Source organism: Aethalodelphis obliquidens, unplaced genomic scaffold (genome assembly GCF_003676395.1).
Source record: "Aethalodelphis obliquidens isolate GAN/ISIS:26980383/991018 unplaced genomic scaffold, ASM367639v1 scaffold52, whole genome shotgun sequence".
Classification (NCBI taxonomy): domain Eukaryota; kingdom Metazoa; phylum Chordata; class Mammalia; order Artiodactyla; family Delphinidae; genus Aethalodelphis; species Aethalodelphis obliquidens.
This window is the reverse complement of record NW_020837996.1, coordinates 10,933,881-10,957,627: the sequence shown is the minus strand read 5'-3', so window position 1 is coordinate 10,957,627 and position 23,747 is coordinate 10,933,881. Positions and strand designations below refer to the sequence as shown.

Genomic DNA, 23,747 nt, shown 5'->3' with positions numbered 1-23,747 from the left:
CTGAGCCTGCGCGTCCGGAGACTGTGCTCCACAATGGGAGAGGCCACAACAGTGAGAGGCCCGAGTACAGCAAAAAAAAAAAAAAAAAGAAAACAGAAGAGAATTCCATTTGCAGACCTCTACTACAAAAAATATACTCAATTGTTTTTGGATTTTGTTTAAAAAAATGTGGAAATTTGTTTTTTTCTTTTGTTGTATTACTGCCTACACAATGTTCTTAATTTTGCCTCTTATTCACAAGGCCTAAAATATCTACTGTTTGGTTTTTACAGAAAATTTTGCCAACACTTGCTCTAATTGATTTTTTTAACACCTGAATCAAACTGCATATGTACTTCCTGATTCATGTAGACTGGAGATTATGTGCATGGATAGGGGGCTGGAGGAGAGGGAGGGAGGGAAGGGAGGGAACTTCCCAAATAAATTTAGGATGATTTTGGAAGCAGAAAATCTGTGCAGGGAAATAAAAATGGATACGAACCCAACCATATTTGAGGTTCATCTGCTCTCTAGCTGTCCTCAGAGTAGTTATTCCCGTTCCAGACAAGCCCTGACTCAAGTCCTAACCAGCCTCCAGTAATCAGGAATGGGTGAATCAGGGCAGTAGAGAGAAGATGCATTTGAAACTTCAGACCAGGAGAAGTTAGTATACCACTAGTCTAAAAAAATATCAGGGTATATGAAGCAGACATAAAGCTCTCCACTCATACCACTTGCTCATTACAACCACTGAGCACAACAGCAATGACTTCCAATTCCCTGAGGATTCTCTCTAGCAACCATAGCCTGCTCTTCCCAGGGCCCTCGCAGGCTGGAAAGGCAAGAAATTAATGGTCCCTGGGCAACTCTCAGCCAGTGGTCCTATCAGTGGGATGACTCAGAGACATGGACTCCCATTTTCATCCATGTGGAGACAAAGATTAGTGAATTGACAGAACAGTGCCTACATTGTAGGTTGCCTTATATCCTCGGTCTCATGTCCTTTTCCACTACCAGTGCCTACTAGGATCACCTCCCAAATAAGACATTTGTCCTTGAACCCTTGTCTTAGGGTCTGTGACTGTTTACATGTTCACATGGAATCCAGACTTTTAATTTTGCAAAATATCTCTATTCTAAAGGAAATTAAGAAAATCTCATTTACAAAGGCATCAAAAATAATAAAATGCTTCTGAGAGATGTGTACACTTAAAATTATAAAACATTGCTGAAAGATATTAAAGGTGGCACAGGTAAATGAAAAGACATCTCATGTTCATGGATTGGAAGACTTAATATAGCTGAAAATGTCCATACTACCTAGCACTATTTACAAATTCAATGCAGTCCCTATTAAAATCCCAATACCACTCTTTGAAGACATGGGAAAAAGTATCCTAAAATTCTTATAGAATCTCAGTGGACCTTGAATAACCAAAACAATCTTGGGAAAGAAGAACGAAGATGGAAGCATCGCACTTCCTGATTTGAAAATATATTACAAAGCCACAGTAACCAAAACAGTCTGATACTGGCATAAAGACAGACATAAAGACCAATGGAACAAAATAGAGAGTACAGAAATAAACCCTCATGTATATGGCCGAATGATCGTCAACAAAGGTTCCAAGACCAAACAATGGGGAGAGGACAGTCTCTTCAACAAATGGTGTTGTGAAAACTGGATATCCACGAATGTAAGAATGAAATTGCTCCCTTAGCTTTTACCAGATACAAAAATTAACTCAAAATCGATTAAAGCCTAAATATAAGATCTAAAACGATTAAACTACTAGAAGAAAAGCTTTCTGAACTTGAATTTGACAGTGATTTATTGGACATAACACCAAAAGCACAGGCACAAATAGACAAATGAGACTACATCAAACTTAAAAACTTTTGCACATCAAAGGAAACCAGAGTGAAAAGCAACCTATAGAATGGGAGAAAGTATTTGTAAATCATATGTCTTAAAAAGGGGTAATATCCAGAATTTACCAAGAACTTCTAGCTCAACAACAACAACAAAAAACTTGATTTTAAAAAGGGCGAAGATCTCGAATATCCATTTCTCCATAGAAGATATACAGATGACCAACAAGCATATGAAAAGATGCTCAGTATTACTAATCATTAGAGAAATGCAGATCAAAACCACGAGATATCACCTCATACCCATTTGGATGGCTATGATAAACAATCATAACAGCAGCACTAGGCAGTGCAGGTGAGGATGTGGAGAAGTTGGAGCCTTTGTGCATTGTTGATGAGAATGTAAACTTGTGCAGCCGTTGTGAAAAACAGAAGGAAGTTTCCTAAAACATTAAAAATATAATTACCATATGATCTAAGCATCCCACTTCTGGGTATATATCCAAAAGAACTGAAAGCAGGATCTTGAAGAGATATTTGCTCACCCATGTTCATTGTTGTGTTATTCACATTAGCTAAGAAGTGGAAGCCACCAAAATGTTCCAACAACAGATGAATGGATAAAACATGTGATATATACATACAATGGAATATTTTTCAGCCTTAGAAAGAAGGAAATCATGTCACATGGTACAACACGGATGAACCTTAAAGACATGGTGCTAAGTGAAATAATCCAGTCACAAAAAGATAAATACTACATGATTCCACTTATACGAGGTATCTGAAGTAGTCAGATTCACAGCAACAGAGAGCAGAATTGTGGTTGCCAGGGCCTGGGGAGAGGGGAAATAGAAAGTTGTTGTTTGATGGGTCTAGAGTTTTATTTTTGCAAGATGAAAAAGTTCTGCAGTCTGTTGCACAACAATGTGAATATACTTAACCCTACTGAATTGTACACTTAAAAATGGTGAGTGTGGTAAATTTTATGTTATGTGTTATTTATCACAATTAAAAATGTGGGTACACTGAGTGGAAAATAAGGAAACAGAATGAGAAGGAGAAAGAATTAATCAGCTGATTGGAAGGAATGGCATGTCCCCATTTTCCCTATTACAGACTCCTGCCTTGTGACCTACCTGAATTTGGTGGAGACATGACAGGTGTCTTTTAGGGACAATTACCACTGGTGGTTCCTGCACCTTTCCCAGAGGGTATAGTACTTCCGGGGCTCATCTTGGACCCTTACTCAGGGTCCAAAGTGGCCAAAGGCACCAAATGTTTTCTCACCTTCATTCACCTACACGGGGACAAAGGCATTGAATGGCTGAGTGTAGAGGCTGTTGGCAAAGATATTTGCAAAGGGATGGAAACCACAAATAAAAGAAACGAAGGTTTTGTGAGAGGCCCCCCCAGAATTGTGTGGTGAAAGCCCTTGGAGCCTGCTGGTTTACTGCTGGTGATCTTCATGCGTAGAAGAGTGGACAAGGCAGGGGTGATGTGGCTCATCCCAGCGCCTTCGCCCTGCTCTACCTGCTGAATCAGGCGCCTAGAAAGAAATTGTTTGTTCTAACAGCTGAAGTTTTTCGTATTTCTCGTCTGTTATACCGCCCCCTCTCCCTCCACATCATGGTCTAGTTTAAGTAACTGAGAGGCGTGTCTCCTGTCTCTGAGACCCTGCCTTGCTCTCTATCACAGCCATATGTGGAGACTGAGGGTATAAGCAGAGCAGGATTTAGGGGAGTATTCAACTCCCTTCTCATTCAAACCCATTCTGTGGGGAAGACCGGCCACAGGAAGAGACCCATGAAGGCAGAGTGGTAAGGAATGGCTGTGTGTCAGGCTGCAGCTGGATCATGGATAAATTCACTGGTGGTGGAGAGGCAGTCTGGGCAAAGGGCACCTCAGAGGAAAAGCACTGAGACAGGAATTAAGGCAGCACTTTCTGGAACAACCAGGAGGTAAGCAATGCTGAACTGGGTTAGGACTAGAAAGAGAGGAAACTAGGACTTGAAATCAGACCAGTTTGATTCTAAAGTCTATACTGCTAACTTTAAGAATGTTAACATGTTGCCGTACTTAGCTCTGTGCATATTTATCTATCTATGCTAAATAATTTGCAAGTAAATTGCCAAATATCAAACCACTTCTGCCTAAATATTGTAGTGTACATATTGCAAAAATAAATAATTCTCGAACCCCCTAAGAAAACTAGCAACAAGTTTTTAATATCATCTAAATGCAGTCCACATTCAAACTTCCTTTTTAGTTTCATTTAATGTCAAACAGTCCCTAACCTTTCTTTTTCTGTTTCTTTTCAGTGATATCAACTTGTGGAAAGGCCTGGCCAGTTGTCATGCGGAAAGTCTCTATTCTGTACTGATCTCTCTATTTTCCCATGGCATGAAATTGTCTGTGCGCTGGCTTTCTTATCAACTGGAAGGTAAGTCTCTGATATGATGTGATTCGATTCTGGATGCAATTTTTGGCAAGAATACTTCATAGGTGATGTTATGTACTCTTTCTGCACTCATCAGGGGGGGACTTAGGGTATCTCACCGTCAGTGATGCTAGCCTTGATCATTTAGTTAAAGTGGTGAACATCATATTTCATCTTTGTTAGGGCTCACTTTAGTTTTATTTTTTTTAATTAACAGATAATCTGTAGGATGATACTTTGGCAAGATGAGAATATTCTACTTGCCAGCAACATCTTACTTTATGGGCTAGATGATCCTTGTCTGAATCAATTATTGTATTGGAGCTGCAAAATTCTGATTTTATATTTCTATCATTACTTTTATACTTGCTAGCTTATGCTCTTCTATGCTTCATGCCTCTTGAAGTCACAAAACCAAAGCTTAAGTTCTCTTGGTTCAGCAAATGCCTTCAAGGTAAAAGTGAGCTTCAGTGTTCTGCTTAACTTTCTGGACTCCCGCCTTTGTTTACTTTTGGGCCTGAATATTCTATACTTTCTTGTAAAATCATCAATAGACTTAAGATATTTTTATATTTCACCTAGAATGTTTAGGGTGACTATAAATGTATTATTTTTATCTATGATTCTTTTTGTCTTTATTAGATTGAGCAAATTTTCTTTTTCCTCCTCTATTTGGAATTTCTACATTCTATGTTTTAAAAATTTAACATGCATATTTGACATAAAATCTAAAACTATTTACATTTCTTTTTACTTCTGAAGAAATTAAAGGCACATACTTTTACATGTTGCTTTCTGATATTTTAATTTTACCTTATTTTCCCTTCCCGTTAGGAAATTACCTTTATTATTATCTTTTGTAGTGTTAGGGACTGAATTGTGTGCCCCCAGATTAATATGTTGAAGCCCTAACTCCCAATGTAAATGTATTTGGAGATATGGCCTTTAAGGAGATAATTAAGGTTAAATGAGATCATAATGGTGGGGCCCCAATCTAATAGGACTAGTGTCCTTATAAGAAGAGAAAGAGACACCAGGAGTGTGCACGCACTGAGAAAAGACCATGTGAGGACACAGAGGGAAGATGGCCTTCTGGAAACCATGGAGAGATCTCGAAAGAAACCAGCCCTGCTGGTACCTTTATCTTGGACTTCCAGCCTCCTGAACTGTGAGAGAATACATTTCTGTTGTCTAAGCCACCCACTCTGTGGTATTTTGTTATGGTAGCCAGAGCTGACTAATACAGATAGTCAAGGCTTCTTTAGATTTAGCAATCCACATACCACTTTCTCTTCTTACCACTCCTTCCTGCTACTCCTTCTGAATTTAACTTCCTCTTCCATGAAGTATATCATTTAGTAGTTCTTATAGCAGACCCTTTCTCTCTCTCTCTCTCATTCTTTACTGAAAATTTTTACTTTTTTCCTTATTCTAGAATAAGAGTTTAGCTGAGTAGTAATTATCGATAATTTCTTTTAATACTTTAATTTTATCCCAAATATTCTGGACTCTATCCATTGTTGCTACTGAAAAAAATTATTAAAGATGTAATTGTATTTTTTTTAAGTTATTCTGTTTTTTTTTTTTGGCCACTTTCAAGACTTGTTCTTTGTCTTTATATTCAGTATGTCCAGGTGTAGATTTTATTTTACTTTTCTTCTATTTCATTCTGTTTGTTCCTTGAGGCTAAGGGTTCTTGCATTTAGTCAGTTACAGGAAATTCTCAGTTCTAATATTCAATATATCACCTTTCTCCATTCTTTGTATTCTTTTTGTGTACTCCTACTAAGAATATATTAGACCTTCACATTCTATTGTTGGTGTCTATTAACTTTTCTTCCAGGTGTTCTATTAATGTGTGCTCACTGCCTAGTTAATTTCTTTACGTACACAGTTTACTAAATCTCTTTTCAGTGATTTATTTTTTATTTCTAGAAATCTAAATTGTTTCTTTTTCATTTTTGCCAGGTTTTTAAAAATTATTTCTTTTTATTATAACTTGTACCTTCAGTTTTCTTTTTACATGAATATTATATTTCAAAATACTTAACTCTGATAGCTTTATTATTGTAAGTTCTGTGTGTTTGTTGGGTTTACTGACATTTTTCATGGTCTGTTACATGTTCCTTGCATATTCTGCATCTTTGTGCTTTGTGGGCTTATTGTTAGAAGACCTTGATCTCTGACAATTAATCTTTTAAGAAGGTTTTCATTTGCTTCTGCCAAATACCTTTAGTGATTATTATTGCCCCTTTGATGTTAATTTTTCAGCTTGGTAGGGTCCAGATCAAGCAAGTAGTTTAAATCTGAACCTCTGGCCTATGACTTCCCAAGGGAGACTCTTTTACCAATCAGAATCCAAGCTTAAATTTCCTTTTCACTTCTTTGAACCACTTCCTTGAACTGTAGTTACTCATTTAATAGCATTTTACTGCTTTAAAAATCACTCAACTGTCTTGCCTTCATCTGAGAATCTATGTAATAACATCTTTTCCTGTTTTGTATTCTCAGGACATTTAAATCCTAAGTTCCTTGATTATGAGAGCAATAACCCTTCATACAGCTTCTATGCAGTCAGCTCACATGCCAGTCCCTCTGCTTTCCAGTTTTCTTTTAGTTTTTGTCCCTTGGGGAGATCCAAATACATGCACGAAACACATGCACATAGGTATGCTTTTATAACTGCTTGTTATATTCCATCCAGAATTTCTTTGTATTTGGCAACAGAAGGTTTTCAGTCAGTAATACTGTAGAAATGGGAGTCCGTGGTGGTTGTTATACAAATCCCAAATTGAATGGGCTCCCTTGCCAAAAGAAAGTTCTCAGTCAAAAGAACTATATGCAAAAGGCTAAGGATCACTTTGTTAGAAATATATGCAGGGTTGAGCACGATAATTTCAACACTGAGATACTTTGACAGAAATCTTACTTTACAGTTCATGTGAAGAAGACATTCAGTCACTGGTGTGCTCTAAAGCAGACAAAATAAACATAAGCAAACAACCCCCCCACCCCAAAGCTCTATTTATAGTGCTTGCTAATTTCCATGGTGTAAATATTCTCACAAATGGCTGATTTCAAACTAGCAATGGATTGCCAGTTAACTCACAACATTCCTGAAAATTTAATGACTGGTCCATGGAAACCAATATGAACCAGTTCAAGCACATGACTGCATTTAATTCATATTCCTGGATAATTTTTGTGGTAGATGTGGCATTTTCACTTTTTTCTTGATTCTAGTTCTCTGTGTCCTAGTTTGTTGCTTTCGTGGTAAAGGAAAAAGAAATATTAAATTAAAATTTCAGACTATGCATCAGAACAGGGATCAGCAAACTTTTTCTGTACAGTGCCTAGTATAAATACTTTAGGATTTGCTGGCTACATACAGTTGTCTTTTGCATATTCCTCTTCTTTTACTTTCTTCTTCTTCTTCTTCTTCTTTTTTTTTTAAACTCTTTAAAAATATGAAGACCATTGCACAGCAGGCCCTTAGCTGGACTATAGTTTGCTGACCTTTTTCTCTGCTCTAGAAGCTTGGGATTATTGCTGCCTTAAAACAAACTTGTGCTGAAATTTCTGATAGATGATAGGAGAATCATACTCTCTGTTTCTTAGCTTCTTGAACCATTTCTACAATTATCAAACCACGACGTTTTCTCTGGTATCATTGAGCTGGGACGGTCTATTTTGATTCTGTTTCTTTGAAACTGTATTTACTGTAAATGACAGCATATGTTACTAGGGGGAAAAGGTTTAATTTCTAGAATTTTCCATTAAAGTTATCTTTGAGATATTTGTTCTTTCCATTTTAACACTTTTTAAAGGCTTCCCAAGTAAACCAAAACATTAGAGTTTATGGATTATTTTGTCCTTATCCAAATGCTTGAGGCTATTAATTTTTCTTTGTATAAAAATATTTTTATATCCTTCCAAACAGGACTTAAGCTTACTTTCAGTGGTCAGTAAGGCTTGAAACTCCATGGCTTAACTGCTTTATATTATTTTAAGGACTGTAGAAATTGATGGATTATCATCAGGAAAATGAAAACAGTTTTCAGAACTACTTTGCTTAGAGAATTGAGCTTTTCAAGGCATACCCCCTCCTCAAACACCAAGTATTAATTATGTGGTTTAAGCTCCTGTTATTTCAGCAAAGAGCTTAAAAGACTGACTGACCAGCATGAAAAAGCAATAGAGCATTAATTGAACAGATTTGAAATAATTGAGTTCCACATTTGTTAAGAACATAGTAAAGGATGTTATCAAAGCTTCACACGTGGATATACCATTCTGAAAACTGCTTATGAAAATAATAGACTTTGATGCTAAGAATGAAAAAACATATGCTTTAAAAATTCATTAGGAAACTTCCCTTAAAAATGAATTATAGAAACTTCTGCCTTATTATAGAAATACCTTCTGACAGGCTACAGTTATCAGTTTCCATATTTGTGTACAGTTGAAGCATAATTGATGAAGATACAGGGCATACTGTAGATTGAATACAGAAAATTCCATTTCTTAATAGAAGTCAAAACCAGAAATGAGATCAAATGAGATGAAGTGAGAGAAAGAGATGGCAATTGGGAGAAGGAAAATGAAAAAAATGTTTTCCTTTTATCTGTAAAGTGAGTCTAGGCAGTAGAATGGAGATGGTTGTCAGGATAGGCAACAAGAAATCAGAGTTGAAGGCGCATTATAGATACTCTTTGTAAACTGATCACTGTGCTAGCTTATTTTAACTCAGAAATGTAGTCGTCACAACTTTTCAGTTGAGAACTGTTTGGCGTAAAATGTTACTTAAGTAGTTAAGAAATTTACCTTTATTTTTAAAGTTAACAAAAGCTAACAAATCAATATTCATAGTTCCAAGAATTATGCCGAACTTGGTAATCTCTTAATAGCTCATCAAAGGTTTTGCTGCTCTCTTGGTGAGTACTGAGAAATAAGCATCTGTTTTTAAAGAGTGATGATGATAATTCACACGATGTGTATATTCTGAAACAAAAAAGCAGTTTCCACGTTTCATCAATGATTGCCTTATAGAAGGTTGTCTCTAGGTTATCACATGTGAATGACTAAATTCTATGGTATATTACTTCTCTTTGTGATAAAAGAACAAGCTAGTTTACATTTTAAATAATATGGCAGGTAAGGAAGATATTCATCCATTCACTGAGCAGATGTTTAATGATTACCTCTTTGTTCTAAGCAATAGAAATAAAGCAGTGAATAAAACAAAGTCCATGCTTTTATGGAGCTTATAATCAAATGTATTGGGTAGAAGGTAGGAAGGAGGAGACAGTAAACAATGAACACTTATACGATATATCAGTTGGTAATATGTTCTAGAAAGGAAAATAAAGAAGAGTAAAGCAACCAGAGACAGAATATGGTTGTGATTTTATACAGATGGTTAGAGACATCCTATCTGATATAATATTTCAGCAAAACTGTGAAAGCCTGTGTAATAGTTAATTTTATGTGTCAACTTGACTGGGCCACAGGGTGCCTAGACATTTGGTCAAACATTATTCCAGGTGTTTCTGTGAGGGTGTTTTGGATGAGATTAAGAGTTGAATTGGTAAGCTGAGTAAAGCAAATTTCCCTCCCTAAAGTGGGTGGGCCACTTTTATCAGTTGAAGGCCTGAGTAGAACAAAAGGACTGACTCTCCCATGAATAAGAAGGAATTCCTCCTGCCTGATGGCCTTTGAGCTGGGACAGGGGTTTTTCCTGCCTTTGGACTCACACTGAAACATTGGCTCTTCCTGGGTCTTGAATTGGAAATTATATACACATCTTATTTGGTTTTGTTTCTCTGAAGAACTCTGACTAACATAGACTGTGAGCAAATGAGGCATTGGGATGTGGAAGAGAGCTTCAGGCAGGGGGAAAAGAGGATGCTAAGGCCCTGAGTTAGTGGGAAAGCAGAAAAGAGATGTGAGGTTGTGGAAGTAGCTGAGGCAAAGCTACACAGAGCCCATAGGTCATAGTAAAGGACTTTGCTTTAATTTTTATAAAGGTAGGTATTTTGAGTGTTTCAAGTAGAGAGATAATTCAAATGGATCCCTCTGGCTCTTATTTTCTGAAATGGGGAAGACTAGGGACAGTAGATACGAGCTATTATGAATGAAGTTAAATGTTTGGTTCTGCAAATGTTAATTCTGAGATTTCTTTTGGACACCTAGTCACCATTATATATCCAGCGGATGGAAATATTTCTGAGTGTAGGGGAGGTTGAGGCTGGAGAGGTATAAAGATGGTATTTAAAAATGTGGAACTTGATGATGATGATATATAGAGTTTACTGTGGGACAGGAACAGTTTCAATTCTCAGAACAGCCTTGTAAGGTAGGTATTATTAATATTTCCATTCTATGGATGAGGACGCTGAGGCAAAGGAGGTTATGTATCTTCTCTATAACATACTTACACTTAGTAAGTTATGGAGTTGGGATGCAAACTCAGGCAGACTGACTTTTAGAATCATGCTATGATGCCTCCCACGTGAGGTTCTTTAGGAACTGTGTATACTTAGAGAAGAGCTCCAAGGATTGTCCTAGGATAATACAGTAAACAAAGGTCAGGAAAATGAGGAAGAACCTACAGGGGAAATCAAGAAGGGGCACCAGTGAGGTCTAACGAGAACTCAGAAAATGTCACCTAGGAAGCCAAGGAAGGAGCATATTTCAAGTGAGTGAATCATCAAGTCACCTGCCCCTGCTGGGGCACGTATGGTGAAGACTGAGAAAGGGTCACTTGGTTTTCCAACATGGATTCTCTTGTTCAGCCTGATTGGAGATGTTTCAAAAGAAAATGGGCCCTGTCTTGGTTTCCAAATACCATTCTCCACTAAAACGAATGAATCAGGGTTCCTTGGAGAAATATCTGGGGCTGGGGCAAGGAAAGTACAAGATGAACCCGGAATATGATGTAGCAGAAAGTGAGGATGTAGTCGATGACTGATGTTTCCAAAGGACATAGGAGCAAGTTTGAAGAGACCTCCAATAGCCAATACGAGACAATTTGAGCACCAAAATAATGATAGCAAAGGATTTTAACCTATTGAATATGAACCCATGAATTCAAATTGGTGTAATTAGTTAACTAAACAAATTAAAGAGAAATCTCTTTCTCACAGTTTGTCTTCTCCAAACAACTAATAAATGTAGAAAGACTAATAGAATTAGAATTATCATTTGGCAATTGTAATAATGATAATTGGTTCAAGCAAAAATTATTAATGGATATAAAAACCAGTGGGTGAAAGTTTAAGAAGTAACAGAATATTTACATAGTCTCAACTTATCTTCTTGTAAGACTTATCAGTTACAAAGGGTAAACTACTAACTTTGCGGTAGAGAATCCTGGCTGACACCACTGTATCCAATTAGGCCCAATCATGGAACTAATCAATAGGGTGTACTTCCTGATACAATGCTCTAAGAAGAACTTTACATCACCTTATCATCTCTGAGGTGCTCCTGCCAAAAGTCCATAATATGAATCTAATAATGAGGAACCATCACACAAATCCGAATTAGAGATAATTCTCTGTATAACTGGACTATACTTTTTAAAGATGTCAAGTCTTGAAACATAGACTCAACAAACGTTTAGATTAAAGGAGACTAAAGTGATAACGCAACGGAATGCAATGCATAGCCTTGGATATTCTTTTGCTATAAAAATTATTACTAGGACCATTGGCAAAATCTGAGTAAGGTCTGTAGCTTAGAGAATAGCCTTGTGTTTTGTTTTTTAATAATTTAATAATTTGATATGCCTTAAAACATGTGATATGCTTTGAAATAACATGCTTGACACTGGTTAAATGTCTAGGCAGATATTCTTCATGCTTGCTAAGCGTTAAATATTAATTATTGTAAACTTACTATAATATCTGTTGGTAATATATCTGTTCATATCATCATCAAGCTTATTGAATATCTGCTTTTTAGATTGAACACTGCCCTTAGCCTCAAGGATACAAAAGATATATGGTGGGGTCATTACTCTCAAGGGTTTTAACACTTTATTTAGGAAGAAAGGATGCACATATGGATATTTAAATATCAATGCAAAATAGCATATAGAAAGTGCTGAATGAATGTTGCATGCATACCATACTATAAGAATTTAGATAAAGTAGTTAGACCAAGGAATGAGAGAATGAATTGGACAAGGAAATCGAACTCTGCTTAGTGTGTGGAATTAGCTAAATTGCTTTTCTTTTCTAAGCCCACACTGTCCATCTGTGGCATTGAATAATAATAATACATGCTTCATAGTTTAGCTGTTACCCTTCCTCACCCACCATGGTGCCCTCTATGAGGGCAAGGCCCGTGTCAGCCCTGGTCAGTATTGTATTGCCACTTTATCCAATTGAAAACTTATATGTGGACTGCATGAATGAAATTTATGAGAATTAGAAATGATTTTTAAAATTTGGTGTCTTAATACTGAGGAAGAGAATTGTTATATAATGAGGATATTCCAACTGTAGCATCTGGTAGATAATAAGAATAATAATTCTGTTTACTAAGAAGCTGCTGTCATTGCCATCACCAAACTCTGACACTATCTCTGAGAGTCTTGAAGTAAAGGTGATGCTTCTAAGTGTAGAAGAGAGGAGCCAACAGGCAGAAAGAATCTTGTAAACAGAGTTCCTCAGGGAGTGGAGACTGTATTTATTTATTTGTTATTGGAGTATAGTTGATTTACAATGTTGTGTTAGTTTCAGGTATACAGCAACGTGATTCAGTTATGCATATATATCTATTCTTTTTAAGATTCTTTTCCCTTGTAGGTTATTACAAAATACTGAATATAGCCTCCTGTGCTATACAGTAGATCCTTGCTCGTTTTCTGTTTTATACATAGCAGTGTGTATATGTTAATCCCAACCTTCCAATTTATCCCACCTCCCCTTACTCCACAGGTAACCACAAATATGTTTTCTATGTCTGTGGGTCTATTTCTGTTTTGTATATAAATTCATTTATATCATTCTTTTTTTTTTAAGGTTACACATGTAAGCAATATCACGTGATATTTGTCTTTCTCTTTCTGACCACTTCACTTAGTGTGATCATTTCTAGGTCCATCTGTGTTGCTGCAAATGGCATTATTTCATTCTTTTTTGTGGCTGAGTAATATTACATTTTGTGTGCATGTGTGTGTGTACACACACACCACATCTTCTTTATCCATTCATCTGTTGATGGACATTTAGGTTGTTTCCATGTCTTGGCTATTGTAAATAGTGCTGCAATGAACATTGGGGTGCATGTATCTCTTTGAATTACGGCTTTGTCAGGATATATGCCCAGGAGTGGGATTGCAGGATCATACAGTAGCTCTATTTTTAGTTTTTAAGGAAACTCCATACTGTTCTATATAATGGATGTATCAATTTACATTCCTACCAAAGTGTAGGAAGGTTCATTTTTCCAGCATTTATTATTTGTAAACTTTTTGATGATGGCCATTCTGACCAAAATGAGTTGATCCCTCATTGTGGTTTTGATTTGCATTTCCCTAATAATTAGTGATGTTGAGCATCTTTTCAGTGGAAGAAGTAGAATGATGCAGTTTGTCCAGTGTAGCAGTGGGAGTTAAATTTAGAGAGGGAGGTAGGGTAGACCTGTCACATCTTGAATTTTAATTGAGGAGATTGGACTTTATCCAGTGTCTAGTGAGGAAGCATTAGATTCTGAGTAGGTGATATATCACAAGCATTGGGAAGATCAATTTGATAATAAAGTAATGAAATTATCAGAGGTACATTTTATTATTTTAATGTAACTATAGCTACCTACTATTAAATATATTTGAAATTTTGCCAATAACAGTTGCTTTTTAAACATTGTCTTTATGATAGATAATTATCTTGCTGAAGACTGAGATACACCAGGCAAATCTTGAAAGTGGTTTATCCTAGAGGCTAAAGTGGGTTATGTGTAACCCCTGGCATACTTTTATTTATTTTAATTGTGACAGATATTCAGGACATTTATACTGACCACTGTATTAATGACTCTCATAGTTAAATTTACCTGGAAGCAACAGATATGCCCAAGGAAACTTATTGCTTTATAAAAAGTTCATCTGAGTGTCTTCTGGACCCAATGAAACATTTAGGGTCTTGGTTATGTCTCGAGAGTATAGCAGAGTATAGTAAATGGACTTAGAAAATGCAAAATTGCTACATTTCAGATGGTTGTCATAAGTCATTTGTTACATGCTGACTGCACCCATAAAATACTTCAATTTTGTATATTTCCTTAGGGAATGCCTCTCTTCCACATACAAATAAGAAAGAGATTTGTTTGGGAAAGTCTTAGCAGATGATCAAGCAAGGTGGAAAATGTGAAAAGGATGCAGAAACTGGGAACTTTCTATCATGCAAATGTTTTCCTAGTTTTGCCTATTTAGAGGGAGAGGCCAACAGAATTCCTGTCAGAAACTCCTATCTGTTATGCTTCTAAGGACCTTATTGGCTTTCTTGGTGAATGCCTATTTGCAAGTAAAATATTCAGTTGGTTCATCTTTCTAAACCCACAAAATTGCACAGGGTATCTGTGTTATGTAGCCGATGGAATATGTGGACTGATTGCATATTTTGATGTGAAATTATTTAGGCTTCTTTCAAATTACTGCCTCTGCCCTGAGTCCTGGAGCGTGTGAGATTTTGTGTGCACCGTATAAGAATGGAGTCTCTATTTCCACAGCCCTCTGAGTCTTCTGAAAGTAACCCCCCTGGACTTTAAAGCCAAATGTTCTGATTGCAGGACCCCCAGGCTGGGGAGCCTAATGTAGGGCTCAGACCTGTTGCTTTTTGGGAAGAACCTCTACAATTGTAATTATCCTCCTGTTTGTGGGTCACCCACCTGGGGGTATGGGTCTTACAACTCCACCCCTCTTACCTGTCTTGTGATTCCTTGTTTATATCTTTCATTGCAGAAGATCTTTTCTGCTAGATTCTGATCTTTCCCATCAATAGTTACTCCGTAAATAGTTGTAATTTTGGTATACCTGTGAGAGGAGATGAGCTCAGGGTCTTCCTACTCTGCCATCTTGGCCCACTCCCAATTTTAATTGATTTTAATTCATTTCCTACAAAGGAAAATAATTAGCATATAGTAATGTCATATTTTAATATACATCTTCCTGCTATGAGAAAAAGCCCATGAATATAGTTTAAAGACTACCTTATACTGAATTCTTTTGTGAGACAGGGAAGCATAGTTACTTTCTATTTTAAAGACCTCCTTCAGGGAGCCCCTCCTATTGCATGGGGGGGGGGCTCATGTTTGTAGGAGGAGGTGAGAATTCTCAGGAAGCAAATTTTTCGCTTGGTAGAGAATGATTCTCTTGTACAGGACTTAAATCTCAAGTCTGCAGTAGGTGATATGTGACTTAAGAGCCTTAAGGGAGGTGATTTGTCACTGAATGTCAAGTGCAAATCTTCAAAGGGACTAGCAAGTGAAGTGGAAAGATATCCTATGTGCCATCTTTGTTCAGAAGGATTCTAAATGAGCAGTTGTTCTGAAGTGGAGTTGTGGGTTTAAGAATGGTTTTGCCACTTATCCGGAATCTTGAAACATGCCACAGTGGCCATGTTTTCATTCCTCGACAAGAAAATAATGAGAAATGTTTTAGATTTTTACCTCTTTTGCAAGGACGGTTTTCTAGGAAGCTTGATTTTGCCAGTCCTGTTATTTTTGCTTCTGTCTTTATAGAAGTTACCATGGTGGCAGATGTCTGGTGAAAGTCCAGTAATTTGGCTCCTATTGTATATCATATTTATCTCTAAGGTGGCTTATCACTTTTTATATCTTAGGGGAAAATCAAGGTTAAAGGAACAATGGGCTCCATTTTCTTCTATTAATTCCCATGGGTAGTTGCCAATGGGTGTTGATGCATCAGTAGCCGTATAACAGTGTTTCACCTGTGTCATTAACAGTGTACAAGACAAGAGCCTATCATTGTATAGAGTGCATAAAATGTGTAAGTACATTTTGATAATTTTATTCAGCCTTATGTTTGTTGCTGGTGTAAATGGATGTTAACATGATATACTCCTCGTTGAGAAGGTATGGCGTTCTTACTGATTAAAACTGTATCTTTTCTACTATCATCTTGCAAATACCAGGAGTTCTACCAGTAGAGGTACTTTCATTTGCAGTATTCATTGTGTTTTCAAGTGGTTTTTTAAGATGCAGTTAGAGCAGTAATAAACAACAAAACATTTCCTTTAAGGTGGGAGTGGTAGAGCCCATGAAAAAGCACTGAACGTGATTTTTGTGGTAGGTGAAAGGTGTCAACGATATTTCATAATTTTGCCATTTGTCATCATTGCACTTGGAGTGCAAGGGTCTATTTTATCTATCTAAAGAATGTTTGTGTCCCCCAAAATTCATATGTTGAAACCCTAATGCCAATGTAATAGTATTAAGAGGTAGGGCCTTTGGGAGGTAATTAGGTCCTGAGGGTGGGACCCTCGTGAATGGGATTAGTACCCTTATAAGAGGAGGCCAGAGAGCTAGTTAGCTCTATTTTTGCCATGTGATGACACAGTAAGAACACCACCATCTGTAAACCAGGCAGAGGGCCCTCCCCAACCATACTGGCACCCTAATCTTAAACTGCCAGCCTCCAGAACTTTGAGAAACATACGTTTGCTGTTTAAGCCACCCATTCTGTTATAATTTGTTATAGCAGTCCAAATAAGACAACATATATATTAGCAATCCCTCAACTTTAAACCTATCCTCTTTATGTATACATTTTGGGAGTTTTTCATCTAATTCTTAATGGTTTGGCAATGAGCCCCAGTACTTTTAAAAGAGAACAGATTATTTGAGAAATGCACATGGGATGTTAGGAGCACTATGATTCCCTGTAAAAAGACACATCGTGTTCACTAAGGGGGCTTGTATTATGAAGGTCAGTAATCAGCCTGTGGTTAAAAGAACATGTAATATGAATAAGCGAAATTTCCTTCTGCCTACCTTGGGGCTCAGGCAAGATGAGTAAGGTACAAAGAACTGAGATGGGAATAAAATTATTCTGTTATTTTTTATTTCTGCACTACGTATTTGTTTACACAAAAAAGAAAAGGGGAAACATAGAGTTATTAAGATCCTCTCCTTAAAATACACGCTCAGCCAAATGAAAGAACAAATGTAGACCCTGAGCAAAGATTTCCTATAATCCTGGCGCAAGTGTTGAGGCTATAAATTATGTAAGTAGCCACATAACAAAGCAGTATGAAGCTCAGGTATGCTGACAAAGGAACATTCACACCAGGCCCTGGCAACTTGAACTTAATTTCTACTGAGACCCAAATGACTGATGAAAGATGATTGCTGGCGGGTTATTATTTCTTTATCTTTAAAGAGTGACATATTGTGCAGCATTGCAAAATATCCAAAAGCCACTGTGGATAAGCAAGCCAGATCTTATTTTGCTCTCCAAACTACCTGAAGCTTTGTGTGCAGACCTGGTTTATCAGCTCCCCAAGCAGATTGGGCCCCTTAGGGCACTCATCTGATTATGGGTAATGTAATCATAGCTTCCAGGGGGTTGTGAAATTTGACAAGCCCTGTGGTACAATGGTCATTACTGAAAGGGAGGGTTTGACTGCAGTCTAACTTCATGGTTTCCATAACTTTTTTCTTGCTCCTAAAGCAACCTGAAACCTACCTGGTTCCTTTTTTTTCAATCGATGGCCGAGCTCTTCTTCCCAGCCCTCTCACTTTTTCCTTTCCTTTCCCTTCTCTCCCTCCCTCTCTTTCTCTCAGTCTCTTTCCCTTCCCTCCTTTCTTTTCTTTTCCTTCCCCTTCCCTTCCCTTCCCTTCCCTTCCTTTCCCTTCCTTCTTTCCTTCCTTCCTCTCTCCCTCTCTTCCTCCCTCTGTCCCTCCCTCCCTCCCTCTGTCTCTTCCTCCCTGCCTCCCCCTTTCTTTCTTTCTTTCCCTTTCTTTCTTTCTTTTCTTTCTTTCTTTCTTTCTTTCTTTCTTTCTTTCTTTCTTTCTTTCTTTCTTTCTTTCTTTCTTTCCTTCCTTCCTTCCTTCCTTCCTTCCTTCCTTCCTTCCTTCCTTCCTTCCTCTCTCTCCTTCTATCTTTCTTTTCCTTTCTTTTTGTGAGAGAGGAGAAGAAACAGACACTAAGGATCCTTTTTCAGAGGTAAAGATGATTAATTAATGTTGCACTTGACAATTTTAACACAAGAGCACTCACCAAACAAAATTGATTAGCTTTAATACTATAACAGTGCATCAGGAAAGCAGAATGTTTTGTTTCCCTTTGCCTGAAAATCCCTTGCTTAATTTTCTGTGATTTCAGTTTGATAATAAATCTTCATCTTGAGCACCATTTTGCTGTCCCCACCCTCTTTTTGTTCTTAGACTGCATGTTGAAGAAGATAGTCATATATTACAATCAATTTTATGAATGTTGTAGACTAGAATAATCACACATAACCATGAAATAAGCTTATTTTGTTATTCTTACAGAGGAGAATAAGTTCTGGTAGATTCTTAATATTTAAGTTGAGCAGAAACATAGGGCATTTATTTTTAGGGATAAGTAGATGCTAAAAATGGAAATGAGTAATGTATTCATAAACATTAACAGTGTTTATAATATTGGCTAGTAAGGTCTGTATAAAAGTCTTGATTATGTTCATAAAGATACCAGAGGAGAAAGAAAATAGCCTTGTGTTTGAGTTGTATGCTTATGCGGATCAGGATTCTCAATCATCATGTAAGTTGTGGAATAATTTTACATTTCCTCTTTTGTATGGGCTCTTATTTATATTTATAAGTAGAGACTTCCTTTTCCTGTTTCCCTGTCAAAGTAACTTACAGTCTCATTGTAATGTAGCAAACAGAACTACCTTGGAGGCAAGACAGTTTTCCTAATAAGGTATTAAGCAACACAACGTAACACATTTTACAGTCTCTTCCAACTGTCAAGATTCTTGTAATGAATCAAAATGAGAAACACACAATTGTGTTATTAATTAAGAAGAATAAAACTGCATTTGCTGAAACACAAAATTATTTTACATCTTTAGGAAAAATGTCTCAGGAAAAAATGATAGTAAATTTCAATTAGAAAATAAATACCCCACTATACACTTAGTTGTTGTAAGATGAAATATACATAGCTTGACTGCTATTTTATTGAATGCAGCCGTATGTTTGAATGTTTGCCTCATTGTCAAGGGGGTGACTGGTTTCAGGAGGGTGCTGCTGTGAATTACTCAAGGGATGTTGTATAAATGTAGATTTTTCTATTCCAGAGCAAAGTTTGGAAAACAGTTTCTTGATCATCTATCAAATTCAATGTAATAGTCTCGATAAGCATTGGGTGGAAGATCACTGTGACTTTGACGTGTGTCGTGGGGAGGTTAGTGTTGCTTTCTCAAGCTCTTCTCTGTCTCTGTGTTGGTCACTCTTTGGAAAGCTCATATCCAAATATCTTGGACTGTTTTAACAAAATACCACAGACTGGGTAGATTAAACAACAGAAATTTGTCTTCTCACAATACGGGAGGATGGAAAGCCCAAGAAAAAGGATCAAGGTTTTTCTCTCCCTGGCTTGGCTTCTCGCTGTGTCCTCACATGAGGGTGCGGGAGGGAATTGAAATATAGGATTAACGACAAAATAGATTTAATTAGGGACACTGGGATTGAATAAACAAAATATGAGTCTGGTGCAATAACTCCCATACCCTCAAGTGGCTACTCATGTCACATAAAATGAAATCCACTCTGTGGAAGAATGAAGATTTTTATGATCTAGCCTCTGTTGATAGCTCTTATTTTACCCTGTTCCCCCTTTGCTCACTCCAGCCACTAGCTCTTCTGTCTGCTCCTGGAAGAACCCAAACTTTTTCCTGCCTTAGGGCCTTTGCACAATCTATTCTTTCTTTTTAGACTGTTCTTTACCTGATCTTTGTACAGCTTCTTCCTTGTCATTCAGGTTTTAGCTCACATGTCCCCTCCTCTGAAAAAGACTTTTTGACCACCTTATCTTGGTAGGATATTCCCACTCACCCCACTTACTGTCTCATCCATTGCTAGATACCATCACCGCTCCTCACAGCATTAACACTGCTTGAAATTATGCTGTTTATTTGTTGATATTTTTCTATCTTTCCCCTCCCCATCCATTTGTACTTCTCTTGAATATAAACTGTATGAGGGCAGGAGTCTTGTCTGTTTTGCTCACGCTGTTTTCCCCAAGGCCTAGAATGTACCTGCCACAGAATGGGCACTTCATCCACATTTCTTGACAGGGAAATAGTCGAATAAAGAAATTTTTCGAATCGCTTTTAAGGTCTAGTATTACTGAATATTATATATATTCAGATATATTTTTGGATACCTCCCTCCTCTTTGAATGTGACCCTCAGGCCTCCCTGAGAAGATGAGGGCACGGTACCCCCTTGAAAATAAAGTGTTGGAAATATATTTGTATTCCTTTATCTCAAACCACTTATTGAAACCCAAGAGAGAAGCTTAAAACACAAATCCTATTCTTTTTCAAAAAACACATACTCTCGTATCTTTGTGAATGTGTCACTTGAGATTTCAGACTTAAATGAATAATTGTTTCCTATTCTTATTTTCTAGATATGAAAATATTTTAAGAGAAAGGATATCCACATCCCTCAGCTTGAAAGTGCATTACTGATTCCAAAAATACTTGCAAAGCAGAGTAATAGATAAAAACTCCACAGAACTACATTTTATTTGGCAGTCTGAGACTTTTTTCAATGACTGCACAAAAGCATTAAATAGAAATGGCCTAGGGATAAGGCATTGAATCAATATGCACCAGTAAGTTTGTGAAATCAATTTTTTACTCCTTGGATACAGGAAAATTGATGTAACCGATGCTGTGTAACTTCTATTAATTGCCCACAGTGACAGAAAATTTATCAATTACTATTGACTTCTTCGAGACTATGGGAAAATGGCAATAGCTCCAAAGTTAAGCATATAATATAGAAACCTTCCCTAGCTGAATGAAGGTGTAACTAGAAACAGATCAGATTTTTAAATGTGTGTCTTTGTATTTGGTTTCACATATACACATCTCTCTCCCAGTCATGTCCTGCCTCAGAAGTTCGATATCTTAGAGATGTCTATCCATTAAGGTTTATGATAGAATTCCTGCTAATAACATTAGTAGTAAACATTTTCTGATACTTAACCATGTGCTAAGCATAGTGCTAATCAACAGTCACAGGGATTGGTACAATTATTACCTTCAGATAGTGTCAGAAAAAGAACGTATTCTGCTACAAGCAATGAAAAACCTAGGAAACAGAAGCTTAAGCAGATGACATTTAATTTCTATGTACAGTGTCCAGGGCTGGTGGATTTGCCACGTGATGTTGTAAGAAATCCCTCGATCTCCCTACTTCGCCGTCCCACCCATGGTGTGTGATGTGCTTCCTCATCCATAGTATGGCTGCTGTTCCTCCAGGTGTGGTGTCCACATTCTAGATAAGCTGTAGCAGGGAAACATGAAGAACAAAGGACCAAAATGGAATGCCAGCTGACCTTGCCCCTATTTGAAAGTGTTCATGGAAGCCCCTCTCAGGAACTTCCTTTTACTTCTCAATGCCTAAAGCTAACACAGGGAAAGCTGAGTATTAACTGGGCGCATTGATGTCCAAAACTAATTGGCCTTTATATCTAAAGACAAGGGGAGAATAGAAAATGAGGAAGCAACTTATAGCAACTGCCTTTGAAACTTAGACTAAGGTGAAGTGACTTGTAGAGTCACAAGACAAACGAAAGGAAGGCAGACCTGGGCTTCGGGCCCACTACTCTCTGAAAATTAAGGAATAATGATTCTGATGATATGTTTGCTTTTTGAGTTGAAAATGAAGTTGCTTAACAAAAAACATGATACTTACTGATTTTAAACACTCTTTGGGATGCACAAATTTGACTTATCTATTATTGATCATGATAGAAGTAAAATACCTTACTTAAAACACTGGTAATAGGCCCCAAATTAGAAATGCAACTTATGAATTTGACACTATATCTTGTTCCACTCTAGGCATTCATATTTTTCCACTGTAAGGTGCGCAGGTATGCAAATATGGTTATGTAGTCTTTCTTTTTCTGTCTTTACAAATATATACAGTTTAATGAAATAGGCTAGATTTAATTTCTAAAAGTTTTTTCCTATTGTTTTATTTTTTATTTATTTATTTATTTTACATCTTTATTGGAGTATAATTGCTTTACAATGGTGTGTTAGTTTCTGCTTTACAACAAAGTGAATCAGCCATACATATACATATGTTCCCATATCTCTTCCCTCTTGCATCTCCCTCCCTCCCACCCTCCCTATCCCACCGCTCTAGGTGGTCACAAAGCACCGAGCTGATCTCCCTGTGCCATGCGGCTGCCTCCCACCAGCTATCCACCTTACGTTTGGTAGTGTATATATGTCCATGCCTCTCTCTCGCTTTGTCACAGCTTACCCTTCCCCCTCCCCATATCCTCAAGTCCATTCTCTAGTAGATCTGTGTCTTTATTCCTGTCTTACCCCTAGGTTCTTCATGACATTTTTTTTTCTTAAATTCCATATATATGTGTTAGCATACGGTATTTGTCTTTCTCTTTCTGACTTACTTCACTCTGTATGACAGACTCTAGGTCTATCCACCTCATTACAAATAGCTCAATTTCGTTTCTTTTTATGGCTGAGTAATATTCCATTGTATATATGTGCCACATCTTCTTTATCCATTCATCCGATGATGGACGCTTAGGTTGTTTCCATCTCTGGGCTATTGTAAATAGAGCTGCAATGAACATTTTGGTACATGACTCGTTTTGAATTATGGTTTCTCAGGGTATATGCCCAGTAGTGGGATTGCTGGGTCATATGGTAGTTCTGTTTGTAGTTTTTTAAGGAACCTCCATACTGTTCTCCACAGTGGCTGTATCAATCTACATTCCCACCAGCAGTGCAAGAGGGTTCCCTTTTCTCCACACCCTCTCCAGCATTTATTGTTTCTAGATTTTTTGATGATGGCCATTCTGACTGGTGTGAGATGATATCTCATTGTAGTTTTGATTTGCATTTCTCTAATGATTAATGATGTTGAGCATTCTTTCATGTGTTTGTTGGCACTCTGTATATCTTCTATGGAGAAATGTCTATTTAGGTCTTCTGCCCATTTTTGGATTGGGTTGTTGGTTTTTTTGTTATTGAGCTGCATGAGCTGCTTACAAATTTTGGAGATTAATCCTTTGTCAGTTGCTTCATTTGCAAATATTTTCTCCCATTCTGAGGGTTGTCTTTTCATCTTGTTTATGGTTTCCTGTGCTGTGCAAAAGCTTTTAAGTTTCATTAGGTCCCATTTGTTTATTTTTGTTTTTATTTCCATTTCTCTAGGAGGTGGGTCAA

General features: G+C 37.2%; 1 long non-coding RNA gene across 1 annotated transcript in view; it reads left to right on the top strand.

The window, feature by feature from the left end:
• The first annotated feature begins 4,198 nt into the window (after positions 1-4,198).
• The window catches only part of LOC113608254 (uncharacterized), a 264,075-nt gene continuing 244,526 nt past the window's right edge, over positions 4,199-23,747 (top strand). Inside the window, exon 1 of the long non-coding RNA XR_003428278.1 lies at positions 4,199-4,294. This is a non-coding gene — a long non-coding RNA (uncharacterized LOC113608254). The remainder of the gene's footprint in view (positions 4,295-23,747) is intronic.